General features: G+C 42.8%; 1 long non-coding RNA gene across 13 annotated transcripts; it reads right to left on the bottom strand.

Moving 5' to 3' along the window:
- Positions 1-2,249: 2,249 nt before the first annotated feature.
- LOC119300791 lies at positions 2,250-8,428 on the bottom strand. Of its 13 annotated transcripts, none has more exons than XR_005146751.1 (8): positions 7,963-8,428; positions 7,771-7,879; positions 7,445-7,667; positions 7,125-7,231; positions 6,944-7,026; positions 3,893-3,972; positions 2,608-3,129; positions 2,250-2,496 (listed from the first exon to the last, which is right to left on the bottom strand). It is a non-coding gene; the product is annotated as an uncharacterized LOC119300791 (long non-coding RNA). The 13 variants fall into 13 exon arrangements; XR_005146753.1 differs by having other exon boundaries at positions 7,146-7,231; XR_005146752.1 differs by having other exon boundaries at positions 7,129-7,667.
- Between the last annotated feature and the right edge of the window lie 16,990 nt (positions 8,429-25,418).

The raw sequence follows: 25,418 nt of genomic DNA, 5'->3' as shown, positions 1-25,418 counted from the left end.
TGCTTATTAGTTTACCACAATCATCCTTGCTGTACACACCTTTTGAGAGAGCCATACATGATTTGTAATTTGATAGAATACTCTATGTGCTTCACTTATATCTTTTGAGCTTTATAGTTTTGCTTTGGTGCTTCACTTATATCTTTTAGAGCACGGTGGTGGATTTATTTTATAGAAACTATTGTTCTCTCATGCTTCACTTAGATTATTTTGAGAGTCTTAAGAGCATGGTAATTTGCTTAAAATCCTAATATGCTTGGTATGCAAGATTAATAATAAAACTTTCGTATGAGTGTGTTGAATACTAAGAAAAGTTTGATGCTTGATGATTGTTTTGAGATATGGAGGTAATAATATCAAAGTTATGCTAGTTGAGTAGTTGTGAAATTGAGAAATACTTGTGTTGAGGTTTGCAAGTCCCGAAGCATGCACGTATGGTAAACGTTATGCAACAAATTTGAAACATGAGGTGTTATTTGATTGTCTTCCTTATGAGTGGCGGTCAGGGACGAGCGATGGTCTTTTGATGTCTTGTAAATTTTTGCAATAAGTATGTGAGTTCTTTATGACTAATGTTGAGTCCATGGATTATACGCACTCTCACCCTTCCATCCTTGCTAGCCTCTTCGGTACCGTGCATTGCCCTTTCTCACATTGAGAGTCGGTGCAAACTTCGCCGATGCATCCAAACCCCGTGATATGATACGCTCTTTCACACATAAACCTCCTTATATCTTCCTCAAAACAGCCACCATACCTACCTATTATGGCATTTCCATAGCCATTCCGAGATATATTGCCATGCAACTTTCCATCATTCCGTTCATCATGACACATTCATCATTGTCATATTGCTTAGCATGATCATGTAGTTGACATGGTATTTATGGCAAAACCACCATTCATAATTCTTTCATACATATCACTCTTGGTTCATTGCATATCCCGGTACACCGCCGGAGGCATTCATATAGAGTCATCTTTGTTCTAGTATCGAGTTGTAATCATTGAGCTGTAAATAAATAAAAGTGTGATGATCATCATTATTAGAGCATTGTCTCAAGTGAGGAATAAAAAAAGGCCATAAAAAAAGAAGGCCCAAAAAAAGAGAAAGACCATAACAAAAGGCCCAAAAAATGAGAGAAAAAGAAAGAAGGGACAATGTTACTATCCTTTTACCACACTTGTGCTTCAAAGTAGCACCATGATCTTCATAGTAGAGAGTCTTTCGTGTTATCACTTTCATATACTAGTGGGAATTTTTCATTATAGAACTTGGCTTGTATATTCCACCAACTAGTTGACCCGTTGCGCCAAATGGGGCAGAGACCTGCTGAAGACATGTTGTCAATGAAAATAGTTTCATGCTGCAAGAACCTTGAACTAAACCATAGTCTGGGAAAAGGGAAATTTTGCATAATATGAAAATGTTCAATCTGAAAAAATGGCCACTATGACAAGGTAGTAAAGTTGGCATGGTTGTATTTTTTTTAGCAAGTTTGAAATGATGGTTATCATGATGAAAAATTTGTGCATGCATATATTTCTTGGGATGATGAGAGAGTAAAGCTGGCTTGGCTGTATTTTTTTAGCAAGTTTGAAAACATGCAGTATGATGAGAAAGCAAAGTTGGCTTGGTTGTATTTTTTAGCAAGTTTGAAAACACGGTTATCATGATGGAAAACTTGGGCATGCATATATTTCTTAGAAAAAAGAGGGGGAAAGATAAGAAACCTAAGGAAAAAAGATATAATATAGCCGGTTTATCTTAAAGTAGTTGATTTAATTTAATAGCATAGAGTGAAAGCCGAAACAAAAAAAATATTCGTTGGTATGAAAAATGAAGATAGAAGTGTTTTGAAATGTTGTCTCTCTCGATAAAAATCGGCTGTACCAATTACTGAGGCATATATGAATATAGTTAGTTTATTTTAATATACTTGGTTTACTTTAATAGCATAGAGTCAAAGTTGAAACAAAAAAACAATCGTTGTTATGAAAAATTAAAATAGAAGTGTATTGAAAAGGTTGTGTCTCTCAATAAAAAACGGTTGTACCAATTACCGAGGCATATGCATGTAAAATGGCGTAGAGACCCGCTAAAGCCATGTTGTTGATGAAAATAGTTTCATTTTGCAAGGACATATTCGATACTCGTAATAGAAAGCCCATGTGTTAAACCATGCTATTTTTAAAATGTCTATCAAAAAGATCATCCAGTAAACCCATGAGCCACAATTCCTTTCTAATGGAAGCAGGTAATGTAATCTATGAGATTGTAATAGTGGAAAGACCATTATCAATATTTTTATTATTCTTATAACTGTAAACAAGGAGACCACTACCATCTGAATTCATACATGCACCTGCCATAAAACCAGTATATTGCACAAACAACACTCGCAAATTGTCATAGGCTTTCCGTAACAATGTAACCACTGTAATTTCTTCAGCGATGACAAGAGCTGGTAGAATGATGGTTGCTTGCTTGGATCGCTGCACCAAAGATCGTTGAGGTCATAGTTAGTGAGGCAAGTAGCAGAAAAGAATAGGAAATAAAAATTGAGAACATCGGCATATTATTTGAGAAATGATCTGTCATCTTACTTGTCCCGACATGAAGATATTATGCTAGCCACCAGTGGAATGACCTCTTTGGGAATACCTAGTCGTTTGTTCTGGAACCCAACTGCTCCAAAAACTTGCATTGGATTCAACCCGCTTGAAAGTACAGCCAACGTTGCTAATTCCCATAGGATTACTTACATAGGGGCAGAAGCTCTTTCTCTAACATGCAAGCAGAACGAACATAGGACTGTACGTATAATAAGTTTCTACTCCCTCCGTTCCAAAATAGATGACTCAACTTTGTACTAACTTTAAAAGTTAGTACAAAGTTGAGTCATCTATTTTGGAACGGAGGGAGTATAAGATAAGCAGCTTGTTGTGTTACCACCTAGACAAAAGCACCTGAGTGGACAGATCAAAACGCTGGATAGGGGCCACATCTAGCACACGCTTTTCACATATCATTTGAATTTTGGTGGATCCTGGATGAACGGCTTCTTGGAGACTGAATTCGGGTGGACTCCTAGATCTCCAGTATAGATATTAATCCAGAAAATTGTCCTATGGAAAATACAAAAATATAAGAACCATGAGCTGAAAGCATGCTTGTAATTAGAACAACAACCTACATGTAATTCGTCAGGGAGAATGATACTGCAAAAAAGGTTAAATCTCTTATACTGAAAACCGTGCAAAGGAGTGCCCCACTGTAATAATGTAAATTTCCTGGGATGTATATTTAATAGCTAAATTTTGTTCAAATATCTGGGAATATTAATCATAAAGCCAAAGAATTCATGAAACAGCAGACCAAATATATCTACCATAAGACACCGAAAAAGATATCATTTGGATCTATTTTGTCAACAAAATTGACATACACAATAACCATGACAATCCTGCACAAAGGATGGTATACACCAGAATACTTTCACTCATAAATTCTATCTAAAAGCTAAGGTTTATTCTTAGATGCAAATATACTATCAACTCATAAAGCTGAGATACCCCTTCAGACCAGATCACCTAAGTTGGCACTAATATCAACTTTTACTTTGCAATAATAAGAAGATCTTCATACTTTCCTTTGTCCCAAATCTAATAGGTTTACAACCCTGATATATGACATTGGCTACTGTCATGTTGCATTTCAAAAGAACAAGGGAAAAAGGCACAACAACCATGTTCTATTACCCAATTTCAGTAACCATAAACTCTGTGCCTAGCAGCAAAGATCTCATAAATGCACATACACATGATCACAAATTGTATCATCTAAATGCAAGAACAAAGTGGAGGAAAGAGAGAGGATGTAGAGGCAAACCTGAACTTCCTCGAGCACCTTGCTCCTGCTGCTCTAGTCGGAGACCCTCCCTCAACCGCCAATCACATCCGCAACCGCCGCTGAAATGTAATGAAGGTCTCCCATGAAAGGAAATTAATATCTATATGTGAGAAATCAGATGAGAATATGCGGAGTAACCAATAGGCATTTTTGGCATCGCTATGATACTGGATAATGTTGGCCTCTGGCAGCACGATGCATCACAAGCATATGTCGAGACACAAAGGTAAGTAGTAGATAATTTTATACCCCAGTGTAGACTGTGCGTTCTTCCTGAATGGAACACAGAAAACCTGAATTGGAATTTTCAGAAGTTCTCTAAAACTACATGTCATCAATGAGTAAAGTATCCTATGCCTAGTACCTATGTACGTAACAAATTCACGTCTCCATTGTCCAGAATTCAACAGCCATCAGAATATAAACAAACTTGACAAGCATTGTACTGCTCCTTCTTACATAGACCATGCAAACTAACAAGGATGTCCCTTCAACCACATATAACACAAGCATAAAGCAAAGAATATTAAACTGCGACTTCAACTATAGATAACACAAGCACCGTTGTGTTGTCTAGCATAAACAACATGGAGCCCGTAGCAGCAGCGTACGATCTGCGATTTACATTTATACTCAGTACTGTTAGCAAAACAAACCACCTTTCGTTTATTAAATCATGATTTTCTCACCATGAATCATAGTAAATTATATATACATGATTTTCAGTCATGGTTGGTTTCTGTGCCTAAAATAGGTATGCAAATTGGTGCATGGGTACAAATAGTAGCAAGTATCGCTCACGGATAACAATCTACTCAAACTGAATTGAAACCGGACAAATAATGCAACCAGACAACCAGGTATAAAACTGGCACATATGTGTACAGACAACTATTTCATTGGCCTTTCCTCGAATTTGTACCTATTCATGTGTGCTTATGTTTAAAGATCGAGTATCCATCCGCTGTAACATCAAGAAATTGCACATGTATCTTTCTCTCCACTCTTTTCACAAAATTGGTTGCTTTAAACATAAAAATTGTTGGCAATACATATATAATTATATTTTTTCCAAATAATTAACTCACATGTCAGCACAAAAAATATTCGTTGGTATGAAAAATGAAGATAGAAGTGTTTTGAAATGTTGTCTCTCTCGATAAAAAACGGCTATACCAATTACTGAGGCATATATGAATATAGTTGGTTTATTTTAATATACTTGGTTTACTTTAATAGCATAGAGTCAAAGTTGAAACAAAAAAACAGCCGTTGTTATGAAAAATTAAAATAGAAGTGTATTGAAAAGGTTGTGTCTCTCAATAAAAAACAAGACTGAGAATAGTAAGGCGGATAAATAAAGAATGACAAGTAAACCAAGAGATGAAAAGATTGAAAACCACATATAGTCAAAAGACCGAAAACCACATGAGTAAAAAAGTACTTGTTTGGAAACTAAACCTGAAGTACTGAGACTAAAAATAAGACTATTTAATTAAATGAAAGTATGAAACTACTGAACTATTGAAATACCAAACACACTGTCCAACTAAATCATGTAAAGACTAAAAACTGAAAAAAGCATAAATTAGCCTAACTAACAAAGTGGAAAAGTCTGATCTACGAAAGAGATAAACTATGAAGAATCATAGGGGTCTATTGAGATGGACTAAAATACTGGCAAATGATGCAAGCACAATGACTAAATAAAGGAACAAAAAACTGAAGGAACAAAGAGAAAGGAACAAAAACTAAACCTAATCAATCAACTGAATGTGACATGAGTGATTTAACTGATGGACAAAATGTACTGCTTACTCTACTACATAATGAACAAACACTGAACAACTTAAAGAAACATGATCGAAATGAAACTATGATTTTCCTAACGGGTGCAGGTCTGCGACAAATGAAACGTGACTGCACCTAAATATCAAAAACTACAAAAGAAAACATTAAACACTTAAAAGAATGACAGAGGGTACATAGAAAATACGAAACACACCCGTGGAGATTACAAAAGTACTCAACATAGAGAAACATAAAAACTAATTCCAGAGATCACACACACACAGAGTACTGTCTCTGTGGCGAAACATGTGCATCAGCGGAGAAACAATAGTCCAACATTTACACGCCTCGCGGGCTGCAAAAATGCAGGCTGCAATTCAATGCTAATGCAAAAGTGTCAGGCAACATGCAATGCTAGAATTTGCGAATCATTATCTAACTAAGCAACTTCGAGCTAGACAGAAGAAACACATAATGGATGATGAGAAAACACTACCCACTACCACGCCTAACTCTCACATGAGTATGGTGGGACTCTCCTTATCAAGAGAATAGTCACGTCGTCTAAATAGTGAGTTGCCCACCACAATTTGTATATATGCATTTGTACATGCGATATGCTAAACTGAACATCATAGAGTTAAAACCATTGAGCTGGTCCAGACATTAGCATTGCCAATAAAAAATACTTTACCTACCATCAGATCACTTCATGTGGTCTGTGCGTTTAGTCCTGAGGCCATATCCATCTCCCCTCAACATACAAAAAGCAAAATATCTAACAAAAGGGAAAGCAACAAAAAAAACTTCTCTATTGGTTAAAATACTGAGCTAGGCAAGTTGAATAGTTAAGGCATTGCCATGTGTTCATTGTCAAATAATCAATGTTTTAGCACATGATACACAATAACGAACTGCATGCATCTCATAGCTACATAGAGGAAATCCGGATCATGGCTGCTCAGTTCGAAGTGGATATTAACAAACAGAAAAAGGAGAAGTTATCACAACATCTGTCAAGCTGCAACATTAGCTTGCTAATATTTATTAGGTATGCAACACATAACATACTTTAAGCCTCAAGCCATCAACAATTCCAGGTCCAGGAATTATATGAGCATCAATAATACCAAGTATATTGCTCTCATGTGTAGAATATTCATCTTGAAAGGAAAAAACTAAGCATACTGCGTGAATATGCAAATAGAATGGAAGGATAGGGAATAACACATTTCTCACCATTCGTCTTGCATAATGAATGTGTTTTTAATGTCAGCAAACTTGCGGTTCTCCAAGATCAAAAGGTTGCGCTTCTCAGCAATCTTCAAAAAGAGTTCATAAGATCCCATTATATAAAGGATGTTGAATTTGCATATTCAATAGTGAACAACTCTGGTAACTAAATAAAGGAGGCATCTACCCACAATCATAAGAGAATTACATCCTGTACTTGCTAAACTGATCCTTCTCCTAGTAGTTGGCGTCCTCCCCCTCCATAAATATGGCAGAAATCATCCATCAACAGAGCTTAAAACAGGATGGAAGGTGAAAAAAGCTCGTCAAGTTGAACCCACAAGCATGGACGCTATATGATATTAGAAGAAAAAGCATGGAAAATGTCATAGCTAGTAGAGCAGGAGCATTGCTACTCAAACCTAAAAAAATTGAGGATTGCAACTCAGATCTAATAAAAAGTTCACATCATTGAAGTTCATATGAACATCAATTCACTGTAACTACCTTTCTGGGCGGGTCACCTCCCTCTCGTGTAAACCGCAGCCACCGCCCAGCGCCGCCGCCTTCCTCTTCTCTCCTGAGCACTTGCCACCGACCTCCGTGCCCTCGCCTCTCGCCTCCGGCCTCAGTGCGAACATCAATTCACTGTAACTACCTTTCTGGGCGGGTTGGTGGGCGGAGCAGATGGCTTCGGTGGAATGAATTTGACAAATGAATCAACCTTCCTCTAGAAATAAGGAAGGAAGTTTCGTTCATTCATTTGAAAAACAGCAGCAGCAGTGTATGTAGTGTCTTAATCCATGGAAGAAGGTGGGGGGGCAGGAAGGGACCTTGTGCGTGGGGTAGTCGTGGTCGTGGTCGGGCTGGACGGCGTCTCCGAAGAGCTCATCCATGGAAGGTAGGAAGGAGCTGCTGCAGGTCGCCTGCTGCTACTACGGACTGAATCGAACAGAAAAAGAAATCAGGGGTCCGATCCGATCTGATGTGAGAGAGGAGCGTAGTCGGGGAAAGGGAGAGCTCACCGTTGCCTGTAGGCTGTAGGTCGCCGACCACCCTAAAAAAATCGTCCATTGCCTCCAGACTCCTCCTCCTCTCCCTGCAATAGCTGCCAACCCTCACCTCTCTCATCTCCTCCCTCAAGTTGACTCCTCCCTCCTTGTCCACGTGCCCAATGCCCAACTCCCGCGCCCTCACCCTCGCCTCCTGGAACAGCCATTGCCGCATCGTTGGCGCTCGGCCGCCCCGGGAGTAGCAGGCAGCGGCGGTGATGAGCGAGGATGAGGGAGGGGCTGTGGGGAACGAAGCGTACGCAACACCCCGGCAGCGGCATGGTGCCACGAACAGCGGCTTCCTCCCGGCGACGTGGTTGTAGGGGAGAGAGGAGGGAGGCAGAACGGCGGCGGCGGCTAACGAGGATGGAGGAGGGAGGAGCGCGAGATGTGGGGCTTGGTGAGGCTAGGGTTTGTCCGGTGGGGGCTGGGGCCTGGGGAGACGGGGGATTGGGTGCGGAGCGCGTGGTGGGGATTGGGCAAAACGGCCTGCACGCGGAAACAGGCGACCCAGCCAACCAGCGTGTCGCGCGAGCCCACCCGTCATTGGCTAGTGAAAAACATGAAAACTGATTTAACCGTCGTGAAGATCCAACGGCTCAGGCGTGTCCGAGAGCCAGATCCGACGACCCACGAAGGCTCAATCGGGGGAGCCTTCTGGAGGGGAGTTGTCTAGCCTCTTTTATCTTTTAAATGGGCCTCCTCAAGTGTCCTAGGTCTTCGTGAGCAAGCAAGTTGGATGCATACCCATTAGTTTTTTTTGTTAAGCTTTCATACATTTATAGTTCTAGTGCATTCGTTGCATGTCAATCCCTAGTCCTTGCATTAACATCAATCGGTGGGCATCTCCATAGCCCATTGATTAGCCTCGTTGATGTGAGACTTTCTCCTTTTTATCTTCTTCACATAACCCCCCTTCATTATATTTTATTCCACCCATAGTGCTATGTCCATGGCTCGCGCTCATATATTGCGTGAAAGTTTATAGGTTTGAGATTACTAAAGTATGAAACAATTGCTTGGCTTGTCATCGGGGTTGTGCATGATGATAGCATTCTTGTGTGACGAAAATGAAACATGACTAAACTATATGATTTTGTAGGGATGAACTTTCTTTGGCCATATTATTTTGAGAAGACATAATTGCTTAGTTAGTATGCTTGAAGTATTGTCATTTTTATGTCAATATGAACTTTTGTCTTGAATCTTTCGGATCTGAATATTCATACCACAATTAAGAAGAATTACATTAAAATTATGCCAAGTAGCACTTCGCATCAAAAAATCTGTTTTTATCATTTACCTACTCGAGGACGAGCAGGAATTAAGCTTGAGGATGCTTGATACGTCTCCAACGTATCTATAATTTTTGATTGCTCCATGCTATATTATCTACTATTTTAAATATTATTGGACTTTATTATCCACTTTATATTATTTTTGGGACTAACCTATTAACCGGAGGCCCAACCCAGAATTGCTGTTTTTTCCTGTTTTAGGGTTTCGAAGAAAAAGAATATCAAACGGAGTCCAAACGGAATGAAACCTTCGAAAACGTGATTTTCTCATCAGATAAGATCCAGGAGACTTGGACCCTCCGTCAAGAAAGCCACGAGGTGGTCACGAGGGTAGGGGCGCGCCCCCCCTAGGGCGCGCCCCCTGCCTTGTGGGCCCCTCGAAGCTCCACCGACATGCTTCTTCCTCCTATATATATCCACGTACCCCCAAACGATCGGGGACGGAGCCAAAAACCTAATTCCACCGCCGCAATTTTCTGTATCCACGAGATCCCATCTTGGGGCCTGTTCCGGAGCTCCGCCGGAGGGGACATCGATCACCGAGGGCTTCTACATCATCATCCAAACCCCTCCGATGAAGTGTGAGTAGTTTACTTCAGACCTACAGGTCCATAGCTAGTAGCTAGATGACTTCTTCTCTCTTTTTGGATCTCAATACAGTGTTTTCCCCCTCTCTTGTGGAGATCTATTCGATATAATCTTCTTTTTGCGGTGTGTTTGTTGAGACCGATGAATTGTGGGTTTATGGTCAAGTCTATCTATGAATAATATTTGAATCTTCTCTAGATTCTTTTATGTATGATTGGTTATCTTTGCAAGTCTCTTCGAATTATCAGTTTGGTTTGGCCTACTAGATTGGTTGTTCTTGCCATGGGAGAAGTGCTTAGCTTTGGGTTCAATCTTGCGGTGTCCTTTCCCAGTGACAGAAGGGGCAGCAATGCACGTAGTGTATTGTTGCCATTGAGGATAACAAGATGGGATTTTTATCATATTACATGAAACTATCCCTCTACATAATGTCATCTTACTTAAGGCGTTACTCTGTTTTTAACTTAATACTCTAGATGCGTGCTGGATAGCGGTCGATGAGTGGAGTAATAGTAGTAGATGCAGAATCGTTTCGGTCTACTTGTCTTGGACGTGATGCCTATATACATGATCATACCTAGATATTCTCATAACTATGCTCAATTCTGTCAATTGCTCAACAGTAGTTTGTTCACCCGCCGTAGAATACTTATGCTCTTGAGAGAAGCCACTAGTGAAACCTATGGCCCCCGGGTCTCTTTCTCATCATATCAATCTCCATGACTTTATTATTGCTTTGCTTTTACTTTGCTTTTACTTTATTTACTTTGCATCTTTATACCAAAAATATCAAAAATATTATTTATCATCTCTATCAGATCTCACTTTCGTAAGTGACCGTGAAGGGATTGACAACCCCTAAGCGTGTTGGTTGCGTTGAGCTATTGTTTTTGTGTAGGTACGAGGGACTCAAGCGTAGCCTCCTACTGGATTGATACCTTGGTTCTCAAAAACTGAGGGAAATACTTACGCTACTTTGCTGCATCATCCCTTCCTCTTCGGGGAAATCCAACACAGTGCTCAAGAGGTAGCAACAGCTCATCTTAGTTGAGCTTTGCTCCTACCTACTCTTTTCTTGAGAGAGAGACCACTCCCATGGAGTTCAAGACCTCCATGCGAGAAGATCATGAGGGATTCAAGACCCCATCATGGGAAGATCCTTCTAAGATTCAAGACCTCAACTCCTTCAAGGATTGGGATGAACTAGCTACCGTGTATCCTCCCTTGTTGACTTTGGATCGTGTCGTATGTATGTGGATTTAGCACACGTGTGATGGCATATTGCCTATTTGAGTGTTCCTCTCGTGATTTCCCTTGTGTTTTCCCCTCGTGTTCTTCACAGAATCCACTCCAATCATGAAAGATCGGCCCCACTCTACATCATGGTGCCTATTTTCTTGTATCGCGGTTGGAGTTGGGGGCTGAAGCAGGCGGTGGTGTAGCAGAACGTGTGGAATTAGAAGACGCACGCGATGTCCATGATGAAGTTTGACTTGCAAAAAAGTTAGTCCATGCCATGGTTGCCTGTCGATCATGCACTTCACGTTCACCTTTGCAAGCAAGATGGAATAAGCGAGTGACATTGTTATAGTCCTTATATTCTAATGTGGTTTAAGTTTCTCTATTTAACTCACCCATAAAACGTGCAAGCATAGCTTCATTATCCTCAACAATACCACATCGAATCAATCTAGTTTGTAATTCCTGATAATATTCCTCTACAGAATTTTTTCCTTGTCGTAAACGCAACAATTTTTGAAGTAATTCACGTTGATAATATGGTGGAACTGAACGAGTACACATAGCATCTTTTAAAGCAACTCAAGTATTTTGAACATTATTATGATATAAATACAATGTTCTGACCACCAGACACAAGAAAAACCAGTGAAAACACAAACAACAGCTTGAACATGTCTATCCTCGTAATTTTGCAAGCATGTAAAATGTTGTTCAATTTCTAACTCCCAAGTAAGATATATATTAGGAATGTACCAACCCTCAAATGGCAGAATATTTAATTTCAGTTTAGGGACATGTTCATCAGCTCATACCGGAGGTGGTGGTGCAGGCCTTCCGTTTTGATTGTAGGCGTGTAGGCGACCATATGGTTGCATGTAGTTCTGATATGGATCAACCTCATCCTTGTAGTCGTAGTACTGCTCGACAGTAGTAGCAAGAGACGCAGAAGCAGTAGCAGCACCACCAAAATGTTAGCCTTGCTCAAGGGGAACACGCCTCGGTCGTCCTAATTGATCTGTAACGTGAAGTGGAGGGTTGTTATCACTACAAAAAAAATACACTTTCGTGATGATACGTGCTTGTCACAGTAGGTCGCTTTTTTTGTCATGCATGTACATCCATGACAAATTTATAACAGAATCAAGATAGTCATACCTGTGCTGTCGTAGAAGTGTTCCATGACATTACCAAAATTATCATCACGGAAGTGTCCACTTCCATGACGATAAATCGCGCGTCACAGAAGTGCTTTCGTCAAGGGTGACCGACACGTGGCATCCACCGTAACGGAACGCCGTTAAGCTATCGGGTCGGTTTTTGGATCCGATAACCCGTTAACATCCCCGACCAATGGGGATTTTCCACGTGTAAAATCATCATTGGCTAGAGGAAACACGTGTCGGCTCATCGTTGGGACAGATGTCATCCACTCACTGGACAGAAGGCGCCTATGATATGTCGACACGTGGCACGACCCAACAGTGGCCCATTCCTGTGAAAAGGCCGGCCCATTTGACTTGGTCAAAAGCTGGCGGGCCGGCCCATCGAAAGCCTGTTAACGGCCTATTCGCATATAGCCCATTTACAGCCCGCTAATCCAAGGCCCGTTACGCCCTATCCGAATTAGGCCCAGTAGCGTCATCTGGGCCGTCCAATATGATTCCAGCCCGTTTTCACTTCTGGCCCATGTATAGCCCATGACGTCTTTCGGCCCATATGAGGCCCTTTGTAACTCTTGGCCCATTAGCGGCCCGTGCTGAAACTGGCCCGTAATGAACAGTGTATTACTTTACATCCATTAACGGCCCGTGGTGAAACTGGCCCGTAATGAACAGTGTATCACTTTATACCCATTAACGACCCGTTATTCCGTTGGGCCGTTTCCAGCCCAAGTTAACTTTCGGCCTTCTGAGGGCCCATTTATTCTTATGCTCATTTGTAGCATTCGGTTACTTACGGCCCCTTACTGTCATTTTCTGTTTGTGGGCCAAATTCAGCCCGTCGTTACGGTCGGCCCGTTTGCGGACCGTTAGTCTGTTGGGTCATTTTCATAGCATCACCAAATACGGCCTATTAACGGCCCGTTATGGTTAGCCCATAAAACTATGATTTCCAGTAAAGGCCCATCTACGGCCCATTAAAGGCCCGTACAAGACCCATAAATGAGCCGGCGGCCCATGGATCCTACGAGACATACAAGGCCCATGGATCCTACAAGACGTAGAAGGCCCATGGATCCTATGAGACGTAGAAGGCCCATGGATCCTACGAGACGTAGAAGGCCCATGGATCCTATGAGACGTAGAAGGCCCATGGATCCGACGGCCCGTGAAGGGCCATGGTCGGGCGAATTGGCCCCCATTTGAACGATATAGCATATTCAAAGAATTATCCTACTCTATACTATCACCTCTAAAAAGCCTACACTATTACAACAAAGAGATCAAGGCATAGAAAGGTAGAATAATCCTACACTATACAATAAAGAAATTACAGCCAATTATACCCACTGGGCATTATGGTTCGGCACAGGTGATAATAAAGCATACACAAAGAGCAAATTACATACACTGGGCAAATACAGCTCATACATCATGGACGCGCATCAACTTAACTCCAATTGAACTATAATCTCTTCAGAAAATAGGATTGGCCGGATTCAGATAGCACAAATTTCAGTCTGCAAAATCTCCAATTCCTTCATGGTTACCTCAGTGTCTTGTTTCATTTTTTTGACTTCTGCATCTAATACCTGCATGTCCAGTCTCAACTTGTTGATTATACGTTGACAATCATCTACACGTTGTCTTGCCACCTCTAGTTGATGCTCGAGAACATCAGCACATTCCAATTCCAATCCATAATCGTTCGGTAACGGCCATGCCGCACTACTCGCAGATCTTTGTGTTGATGTCACTTCATCCTAAAATGTTTCTGTAAGTACACATGACTAGGGCAAAAATATAGTTACAATAGTGAAGCGAACAAGACACTATTTTGTACTACATGGCAAAACGGGACTAACATAATGTTACACGTCACTTTCAAAAAAAATGTTACACGTCATGAAGCATAAGCAGGTGATATTTTAAAAATTATAAAAAAGATAGTTGTGCAGCCTGCATACAGAAATCCCTCTTAGCTCACCAGAGGAGCATGATGTTGAGGCCCAATCGAAAACACAGACAAGTTACAAATTTAGACAGCATGTTGCGTATAAGTAAGCAAGCAGTTGGCCATTCTGTGTCTCAATTAAAGTCTTAGGGAGCATAATGAACAGCAGAGGGTTTCATACAAACATACTATAGCAGGCAAAACTATGCAATCATTAGCGTAGTATAAACTAGATTGTGAGCCTCATGCAATAATAGTTGGTTAATAGACTTCAAAGCTTCAGGCACACTTCGGCAGAGTAATTAAATGATAAGGCCTTTAATTATGTTAACTAATAGTGATACAAGTACCGAACATCAGGCATGATTATTTGGGCATCTCATTAACTGAGGACAAATAAAGCAATTGAAAAGAGAAAATTAACTATGCCTGAAACAAACAAGGAATTGAACTGTTGAGTTGCATACAGTGACTTACCTTAGCAGGTTGAAGAGGCTCAGCGCAGCTCCTACTTCTCTTGCAAGGCTCCTTCCTAACATCTTGTACTTGGAAATCCTCAATCTTATCTTCATTGCACCCCCTCTACAAGGTGACACAAACTAGTTACTCGTCTCCTTTGAAGATAAATATGCATACTTTCCAGTCTGTGAACACAAAAGAATGAGATTATAACAAAACAACACCACATAATGAAACATGCCGCATCTCTTGCACTTGCACACAATGAAATGAGCATTTACTATGTCTGCACTATGTAAAAACTAGGCATACCTTCGAACTGGATCTCCAGGTACTCTTGGAGAGCCTACTGTAGTGTACAGCCAAACCTTAATGTCACCTATGAGTTAGACAAGGCCCCACTACAGCAGCCCTTAGTGTTTAAATCGTTGACAAGCTCTGTTAGAGTGTTATGTCAAGAACAGCAAGTAATCAAAGCAAACAGTCCTAGTATGGTTGGCTGATGCAAACAAGCAATTGAACAGATGTGTGAGCAAATCTTACATATCAAGAAAAGAAGCAAAGAAGGAGGCTTAAAGATCATCACTTGACTGACCAGATTTAAAGGGCATTTAAACATCATGTGCAACGTATGAACTAACATAAACATTGCATATTTCCAGATTCTATAATGGAATGCACATGTATTAGGTTATGCCATGTAGGATGATGCCTAAATGTACAGATAGCAGGCAGGAGTGATTCATCATTGCACGCACAATTGAATTGCAGGTTAAGGGCCAGTTCGATTCTGCCTTTTCAGGGCATATTGTCAAAATAAGCCATAAAAGATGTAAAGAAGTCATTTTTGAGTTATGGGCATGGGCTTAACTAATTTCTCTTTGGAGGGGGGGGGGGTGTTTCGGGTAGAACCTCACTAAAAATTGAAGGGAAGGGGAATAGTGAAATGACTCGGTTGTCTGCCTATATTACACTCAAAATGCAACTGCTGACGCCCGTGTCACACCTGACCCTCAAGTAAAAACAAACACGCAAGCATTCATTGCCCTGCCCGCTTGCATCTCCTCTCCCCTTTCCACTATACGATGAATTGCTATGAGCTGCTTCTGCTGCTGCTATATGATGCATTGCTATGAGCTGTTCCTGCTGCTGCTATAAGATGAACTGCTATGAGCTGCTGCTGCTGTATGATGAGTTGCTATGAGCTGCTGCTGCTGCTATATGATGAATTGCTATGAGCTGATGTTGCTGCTATATGATGAGTTGCTACAAGCTGCTCCTGCTGCTGCTATATGATGAGTTGCTACAAGCTGCTCCTGCTGCTGCTATATGATGAATTGCTATGAGCTACTCCTGCTACTATATGATGAATTGCTATGAGCTGCTCCTGTTGCTGCTATATGATGAATTGCTATGAGCTGCTGGTGGTATATGATGAATTGTAGACTGCTGCTGCTGTTGTATGATGAGTTGCTATGAGCTGCTGCTGCTATATGATGCTTTCAGGTGGTGCTGCTATACGATAATAACCAGCCAATTGGACCATCGAATTTCAATAAATAATTGTTCTTCATTTAAATGTGGGTCATGCATTCTTCGTTTAAATTAGGCAATGGGATCTCTATGGAAAACATTGACCAAAGTAGATTGTGCCAAGTAGATGGTATCTTTGTATTTGCATTTTGAGCAAATAGTGATGGTCTGTTTTCCTATCATATTAATTACTGCACTGGGTTCAATTTGTGATGTTTGCAAGTCAAATTAATTTCCATATGGGCAACAAAATGAAAAAAAAATGCAATCTAGACTTTCCACTGATCATACCAAAGATAAGCTGAAAACGCAATGAAAATAACTGGTTGGCTTATTACATGGAGCTTATATTCAGAGGTGCTTATTTTCTTAGGATAACTCGTAATAACTGTCTCTAAGAAACTTGGCTAATAGAACTGGCATACAAATAACATGTCATGATGATTGCAATGGAGGAGTGACGTACCATGGCACACTTTATAAGCTCACCGTTGCCTCTCCTTCTTTTGCGATGTTCCATGAAATTGCCACATACATCTTGTACTTTTTCATTGTGTAACCCTATCTGCAAGTTGACACGGCTAATTTCAGACATCTCTGCATGATACTACATTGCATATCCCTTGCGCATATTTAAACCACCAATTAACGATTGTGTGCGTACCATAAACTAGCCATGACTCTGTATGCTGGACTAGCGGGCACTCTAAGGGAGCCTAATATAGTGCACTGGAATTCCTACATGCCACCTACGATTTTGTGTAATGTACTGCCCTTGTTCCTAAATATATGTCTTTGTAGAAATTCCAATATGGACCACATACAGATGTATATAGATGCATTTTCGAGTGTAGATTCACTCATTTTGCTCCGTATGTAGCCTATAGTGGAATCTCTAGAAAGACTTATATTTAGGAACGGAGGTACGAGGTAGTATCATGTATGACATCTACATATCTAATTTAGTAGCCAGTAGTAGAAATCATTGTCTGCACAAAGGGATTACTGGTCAAAAATCCTAGCAAAGCACGCTGGCAGGCACAGAACAATACAAGAGAGAGAGAGAGACGCGCTTACAAGATCATAGCAATGCCTCAGTCCAGGATCTTGGTTGGCCAAGCTGTTAGATCCAGAAGAAACATCGTCCTTGTAGTTTTTGCCAGCTGCATAACAGGTAACAATGACCGGTTAGTATATTTGAAGTACATCGGGCAGGTGATGCTGGACGGGTTTAAAGGTGACAAGTACCTAGGTCGTGGCGGGTGCTTGGCATCTCTCCAGACTGTGGGAATCAGGTTAGAAACATCGAGGGTGATGACGCTGTGCTGGCTGTCGGGGTCCGGTAAGGAGATCTAGAACCGTCGAGTAGGGTGTTTGTGGAGCGGCTCCGGTAAGGTGGACTACGGTGTGGGCGAAGCGGATCTATGGCCGTGGACGAGGGCATAGGTGAAGCTGCTCCGGTGGTTGGGTTAAGGATGGTGTCGACGATGCGGATCTGCGGCCGTGGACGGGGCGTCAGAAGCTGCTCCGGTGGTTGGGTTAAGGGTGGTGTCGACGATGCGGATCTGCAGCCGTGGATGGGGCGTCAGAAGCTGCTCCGGCAGGTTGGATGAGGGTGCGAGGAAGCGGATCTGAGGCCGTGGACTTGTGAGTTGGCAAAGCGGCCCGGGTAGGGTTGAGAATGATATAGGCGAAGCTACTCCGGTAGGGTTGAGGAATGTGTTGGCGAAGCGGCTCCGGTAGGGTTGAGGAAGGTGTCGGCGAAGAGGACCAGAGGCCGTCGACGGGGGCGTCGGTGGGGCGGCTCCGGGGGGTGTGGACGAAGCATCTCCGATGGGGAGTATGAATGAGCCGCTGTAGATGCGCGGCGGTTGACGAGAGTACCGGCGAAGCAGAACCGGGGCCATGGACAAGGCTGGCACTGAATGGGCTGTGGTACAGTGGTGGATGAGCAGTCTACTTGTTTTTAGGGGAGGTGGGAGGGGTAGATGCGGCCGCAGAAGCAGATTCGGCGAGGTGGACGCCGCCGGTAGTGAATGGGCTATGGTACGCCGGTGGATGAGCAGTCTAGGGTTTCGAGAGGGGAAGGGAGAAAGGGCGATGAAGTACGGACGACATGATGTAAGATGCTCTGGTGTTGTGGAGTTAGTCGTTTTTGCGGGAGGGGAAGAGGAAATGGGGGTGCCGTGTAGTGGGGGAACCGGAAGTTACCAAAGCAGCCCCGACCTATCATGTAGATGAGGGCGGTATTGTAATTGTTGGTGTCCATGCACCAAGGACAAAAGGGGGATTTCACATGCTAAAGACTAAGGTGGCGGAAATTTTAGAAGGAGGCGGGAGATTTTGCCGCCCGCGGGATTGTTCGTATCCAGTTTCAACTAATTTTGGACCGTGCTAGTGGGAAGGTCATGCTAGACTGTGTACACGGGGCATGCGTCAGCAGTTAATAACTGGTGTGAAGTCCACCCCAGAAAAAAGACAATAACTCGGGATGATGCGCCGATAACTTGGACGTTCACACGGGCGCGACCAATCATACGGGTGTAGTGGCGTGTTCACAAAAAAAGGGATCAAACGCTCAGCCTATGTATTTCTCGTGTAAATAGATAATTTAGTGCCATTGGTTATTTACTTTAAACATAATGCATTGACGTGTTAGTGTAGAGGCGCACAAAAAGAAATGGATATTGTAGTCAGCTACTTAAAAGTGTTACCTCATATGATTACATAGCCTCCATTTCATAAATTGTGTACCCGTTGAATTCATATATGAATATTAAATATATTACTTCAAAATAGAAACTTAAATCATCCAAGACTAATGAATTTGAATGCAAGAGTAACAATGGTGCATGTTCATGATAGCTACATTGGTTGTTTGAAGAAACATCACTGTAACTTTGGCATGCACAACTAAAAAGGCTTATTTAAATAGAAAAAAATGTGATATGTGAGTGTCCAATCTTTATAGCGTTGAATCGATATTGTACCTTTGGCCATGATACGAAGTAGATATTGACTTATGTTCAAGCGATGCACGTCCACGATCGCTAGATAGTGATACGTGAATGAATTGTGCAATCTCTCTCACACGCATACATATCTCATTTCCCTGTGGGCATCGGAATCACACACGCGCACTTCGTGTATTTCTCTCCCTCCTTCAGGGTTAAATTCGTCTTTCTACCCCATCCTACAAGTCTCTCACACAGAAACACACACGCTCTCTATGTCTAACACACCCACCCCTTTAATTCTGCCCACCCACAGCCACTAATGTCTCTCACACATATGTTATCTACCTATCCCTTAATATAGCTAGATATGTGTCACACAAACTTCTTCTCCCTACTAGCAAGATGCCCATGCGTTGCACGGAACATCAAGATGCATTTGTATGAGAAGTTTATCTTGTGGGAGAAAAGGATGAACGAGGGAATGCCTTATTTGCAAATGCGGAGAGGGGTGTGGGTATCTTTTTGTAAAATTGCCATAGTTTCCTTCCTGTCCGTCGGATATAAACTGGATGACCTATATTGCAGGATGGCAGGAACACCATCATCACCAACTCTGTTTTTTATAAGAGTAGAGATATGTGAGTGTCACTGCCCCCCTCCCCACACATCCACACTTTCCAACACCGAAGGAGTAGGGTGACACCTCGATCTTGATACTAATCTATCGACTGGCTTCTCTCTCAAACATACACACACACACTACCCGGCACCGAAGGAGCTAGTAGGGTGGCACATCGATCTTGATAATAATATATCTACTCCTCTTTCAAACACACACACACACACACGCTAGTTGTGCCTCTGTGCCTACCGCGCACACTCTCGATACGTCTTTCTCTCCCCCCCCCAACAATGACAGCAGAAGGGTGACAACTCGATCTGATCATAATCTGTCAATTGGTTTCTCTCTCAAACATTGTGTCTCGGTGCCTCGCTCGGTAGCCCCCTCGATACGTAGACTTCTCACGCGCGCACAGCTGTAGTGACGATGATGTTGAACCCAGTGTGCCTTGTTTTTACCGGCATCATGTGATAGTTTTCACCCTGTTTTATATTAATTAACAAGGCAACCTTTTCTTTGTTACTACTAGTGAATCTGAAATCATTCGGGGCAGACATAAAATATATCACTTCAACCCAATTATCGCAGCAACTATTTTAAAAGAAATAAGCTAGCTGCCCGTGCGTTGCACGGAACATCAAGATGCATTTGTATGAGTAGTTTATCTTGTGAGAGAAAAGGTTGAACGAGGGAAGGCCTTATTTGCGAACATGGAGAGACGTGTGGGTATATTTTCGCAAAATTGCCATAGTTTCTTTCCTATCCGTTAGATATAAATCCGACGGCCTATATTGCAGGATGGCACGCACACCATCATCACCAACTCTGTTTTCTACTCCCTCCGTCCGAAAATACTTGTCATCAAAATGGATAAAAAGAGATGTATCTAAAACTAAAATATGTCTAGATACATTTCCTTTTATCCATTTTGATGACAAGTATTTCCGGACGGAGGGAGTATTTGTCTTTTTAGAGATTTCAACAAGTGACTATGACCGGACCTTACCAACATACTCAAAAAAGTAGTCCATAATTTTGATGTTACCCTCTTTTCTTGGTGGTGCAGTGCCATCTGGATACCTCATAAATAAATAAAGTACTGCATGATACTAATATATGATACATGGCGCAGGAGTACTAAGTATTATTAATATAGTTTTGCTAGAACTCATCTAGATGAGATATAATTTGGTATCATTCATCTTTTATAGCCATTGGATGTGATGCTATATAAGATGCATGTGTGCTGACATGGGTTGTATTTGTTCTTGTGCAACGAACTGACCACTGCATGTCATGTTTGATAGTCTCAAGTCATTAAAAGCATACAAGCCCCACATCTCTTCTTGGTTGATTCCTCTATTTATGTCAAAAAATAAGAAACAACGTGAGAGTTAATGCACCATGCCTATGTGTTTACTATTTCGTTTTCGTAAGATGACTTAATACTCACCTAGACGGAGGGAGTATTCGATTTGACAGCGGGCGGCGCAGTTCCTGATACGGCTTTAATGCAGACGAGGGAGGGAGTAGCGGTTCCCGATATGTTGAACGGCCAATGCATCCTTCTTCAATTAATGCATGAGGGAAGTAATGGGAGGAGGTCCGGGAAAAGAGGCTGCATGATGTGAATGCAACGCAGTTTGCCCTCATTGCCCTCATATAAAGGCGCCTCTCCATTCCAATGCATCTACCACATCATACGCACCTAAGCATTTGCCTAAGCACCTACACTAAGCGCAAAAGAGCTCACTCCAGACCCATGGCGGTGATGCTCGTGAGCGGCCAGCGGCTGCGCCAGATGGTCCACGACGCCGGCCTGCGGCATGGTGCCGAGGATCATCTCCAGACGGTGTTGGAGACTGGCTGGTGGATGGCCGCCTTCGATGCCAACTACGACTCTCAGTTGGACCAGATGATCGTTGCCACCAGCAACAAGTTCACCGTCCTCAAGAAGCTCGCGGACGACATCGCCGTACTCCTCCAGCCCGCGCGCCCGGGATCCTCATTGCCTGCCACCCTAATCGGCCTCCATGGCCGGAACCTCTTTCAAGCACTGGTGGCCCTGCGACTGCCCGCCGACGCCACGAAGAATGTCCACCTGGAGGTCGCGCTCGCCGCGAGGCGCCTCGCCCTGCAAGAATTCGTCGACCTACACATCCACATGTACGAGGAAATCGTGTACATAGGTATCTACAAGGCCAGTGAGGACGCTACGATGTTGGCCTTCCTCAATCGGCTGGAAGCCTTGGATGCCTTTGCTGAGAAGCACCTCGACCTCGCCACAAAAGTCGTCGCTCCTTAGCCGCCGGTCGGTGGCCCGCCGCACTAAGTTGAGGAGGAGGAGGTCGTACATTTGTGGATCCATCTTTCTTCTTGCCTTCTGTAACCACCACTGCGATCACATCATCGTGGCCTTAATTCTGTGCTGTTGCATTCTCGTTCCAGTCAATACCGACATGTGCGATCCCTTTGCTTAATTATATGCATCACTGTAACTAGTACTCCATCCGTTAATTTATAAGTTGTGCTTAACTTTTCCATCAACTTCGTGCAACGCGCGGGCATCTTGCTAGAAACACTAGAATATGTCTATATAATCCCTATGTGATAGTCCATTTGAAATCTCAAAAAAGACAAATATTTAGGTATGGAGGGAGTAATATATTAGGAGTATATCAAAACAATAGTGATTTCTTTCAAATTTGTGAACAAATACTACTATTCTACTATGGATCCATCGCAACACATGAGCACATTGCTGGTAAAAGGAAAAGGCCTGCCGCGTTCGCGTCGCACCCCCACACGCCCGGGAATCGGGAGTACAACACGGCCCGTCCGGCACGACACATGGCTTAGGGATGGCATGTTGCCTAGCATTTTCACTTTCATGTTGGACCGCCGTTGAGCAAACCGACACCCCGCCCGCCGCCGGGTTGGAAAAAAGAAACGAGGGGAAGATCTAGCTGTAGCACGGAAGCCAAGAAATTTGGTGTCAGACGGGGCTCGTTGATAGAGTAGGAGCATTCCGTACTAGTACTACTCCTACTAGTACCAAGTTTGTACTCCTAATACTATATTACTAGTACTACCACTATACAACTAGTAGGTACGTGCATGGCACAACATCGTAGGAACAAAAAATGGGAAGATCTTGTTTTGGGTGATTTATCTATTTTTCAATCAACGTAGTATGAATAATATGATGTGGGGGCACCCATGAAGCTTATGTGGCTTGGTTGCATGGCTACGGAAGGTTAGAGAAAAATAAATAGATAATGTGTTTAGAGTGCATTCCACTAAATAGATATATATACTTTGGATCCATTGCAATGGACCGGCACATCTATATCTATACCCCCTATATAGTGTGTGAAAAACTTTGAAAGTTGGTCGTTGGATGAAGCCAATCCGACGGTACAAAGATGGCAAATCCGAGCACTACTGGTCGTTGGATATCATCCACCAGATTCTGCCACATGTATAATCTAGAAGACTCCATGGTTGAACTTAAATCATGACCAAGGGCCTCTTTGATTCATAGGATTGCAGAAACACAGGAATAGGAAAAAAGTAGGATTGAAATGGCATGTTCATTGGATCCCTATAGGATTTGAGTTTGTTTGATTGTGTCACATGAAAACAAAGGATTTCTTTCAAGAGGTTGGAGTGCATGTTAGAATTCCTGTGAAACGTAGTACAAATGAATCCTTAGGAAAATATTCTACATGATTCAATCCTACGAATCAAACGACCAACGTAGGAAAAATTCCTAAGGATTATAATCCTTCAAAGATCCTATGAAAATCCTTTGAATCAAACAGACCCTAACTTTGCCACAACTAAGCTTAGGCAAAGTTATTAGTTCTTCAAAACGAGAGAAACAAGTTGGCAAGCCTAAGGGAATCTTGCCACATTTTTTGTGTGTATGTCATGTGGGGCCTTAGTGTGGCTTGCCTAAGGTGTGGCTTGAATCAAACACTCGCCTAAGTTAATCAAACTTGCCTAACCTTACATTCCACCAGATTTTGCCACATGTTAGAATCCAGAAAGCTCCACATGTAAAAGCATAATGCACAAACCACCAGAATCTCATGCGTGCAATGCACGTGTACCTTACTAGTACTAGTTGGTAGTAGTAAGAAACAAATTCCAGTTTTGGCACGAGATCGTACTGCAGGAGCACCACAAGGCCTGCCGCAGGAGTTACATTTCCCTCTCGGGGCCCACGGGACCGAACTTCGGTGGCTTAGTGGTAGAAACAAGAAACGTGATGGTCGTCGTGGTTCAACTTCCATGGACAAGCTGTCATGTCTGCTGACACATGTATATCAAAACTAGAGTGTTTATATTTCAAGCACGTGAACAAGTATTATTCTACTACTTTGGATCCATTGCAACGCACATGCCAGCACATTGGTAGTAGTAGTGTCCATCTCTATCTCTAGAGGCCTTCCCTCATTCATCCTTTTCTCTCACAAGATAAACTACTCATACAAATGCATCTTGATGTTCCATGGAACGCACGAGGATGTTTCCTTGGGGGTTTCTCCAGCGCGGCGTGGCCGTAGTTGCAAGTTGACGCCCCTTGAGATGCCGACATTGAGGGGCACTCGGATTTCCTCCGATGAGCAGGTAAGATGAGTTTGATCACGTAGTAAATGCATTCTAAAGACTACTTCCGTGTCCATTTCCTAATTCTCCCCCTGCCCACTGTTTCACAAGTTAGGCTCGGTGCGAGTGGAGATTGGCTTGCATATGTACGGGAGGGTACCAACATCAATTTGCACAACATTTACAACGGTGAAACCATTCCCGTAGAACCTTTGTCCAACATTGGGATCAGCCATGCAACGGGCCACCGCATGAATTGGTACGATGGAACCACAGTGAGATTGAATAAGATAGCACGAACCTTGCACATGGCGGTCAAAGGCGGACCATGCTGTCTGCGGCCGATTTGTTGCCGTACGAGTAGGAAGACCCTGTGCTGCTTTCTAACCGCATCTGCGCGGTGACAAACCAGGGGACTTATTTTGTATGGGACACATCCTACGATATACTCCCTCTCTCCCAGTTTATTTGTTTTGAATCTTTTCGTTTTATAAGTTTCAAATTCAAATTTAGAGCTCCCCATCACATGTTGAGATTACAATGTCCATTAAATCGTTGCGTGCATGTATAGTAAAGAAACAAATCTCGAGTTTGGCACGAGTTCGTGCTGCGGGAGCACCACAAGCCCTGGCGCAAGAGTTACATTTCCCTCTCAGGGCCGTCGGGACTGAGCTTCAGTGCCTTACTACACCTACCTTTGAGTCAATAATATGTGGACCCGATAGGTGACTGGTCCACATGTAATGCTCCCGTAGGCAGAGGGGCAGTGGGGCCAAGAGGGGTGAGCCGCAGGTCGGGGGACGTGTGGCTTCATGGGTTCGAGCGGCGTCGTGGGAATCGCGGGTGGCTGTGGTAGAAAATTGATGCTCGCCGCATTTTAGGTGGCCCACATGTCATGCACACAAAGGCAGAGGGGCGGTGCGGCTGAGAGGGGTGAGGCGCACGTCGGGGGGCGTGGTGCCATGGGTTGGAGAGGCGTCGTGGGAATTGCGAGATGAAACG

The sequence above is a fragment of the Triticum dicoccoides genome, chromosome 5A, assembly GCF_002162155.2.
Source record: "Triticum dicoccoides isolate Atlit2015 ecotype Zavitan chromosome 5A, WEW_v2.0, whole genome shotgun sequence".
In the NCBI taxonomy this organism is placed as follows: domain Eukaryota; kingdom Viridiplantae; phylum Streptophyta; class Magnoliopsida; order Poales; family Poaceae; genus Triticum; species Triticum dicoccoides.
The sequence above is the reverse complement of the archived record's forward strand: the minus strand, read 5'-3'. Positions and strand labels throughout refer to the sequence as shown.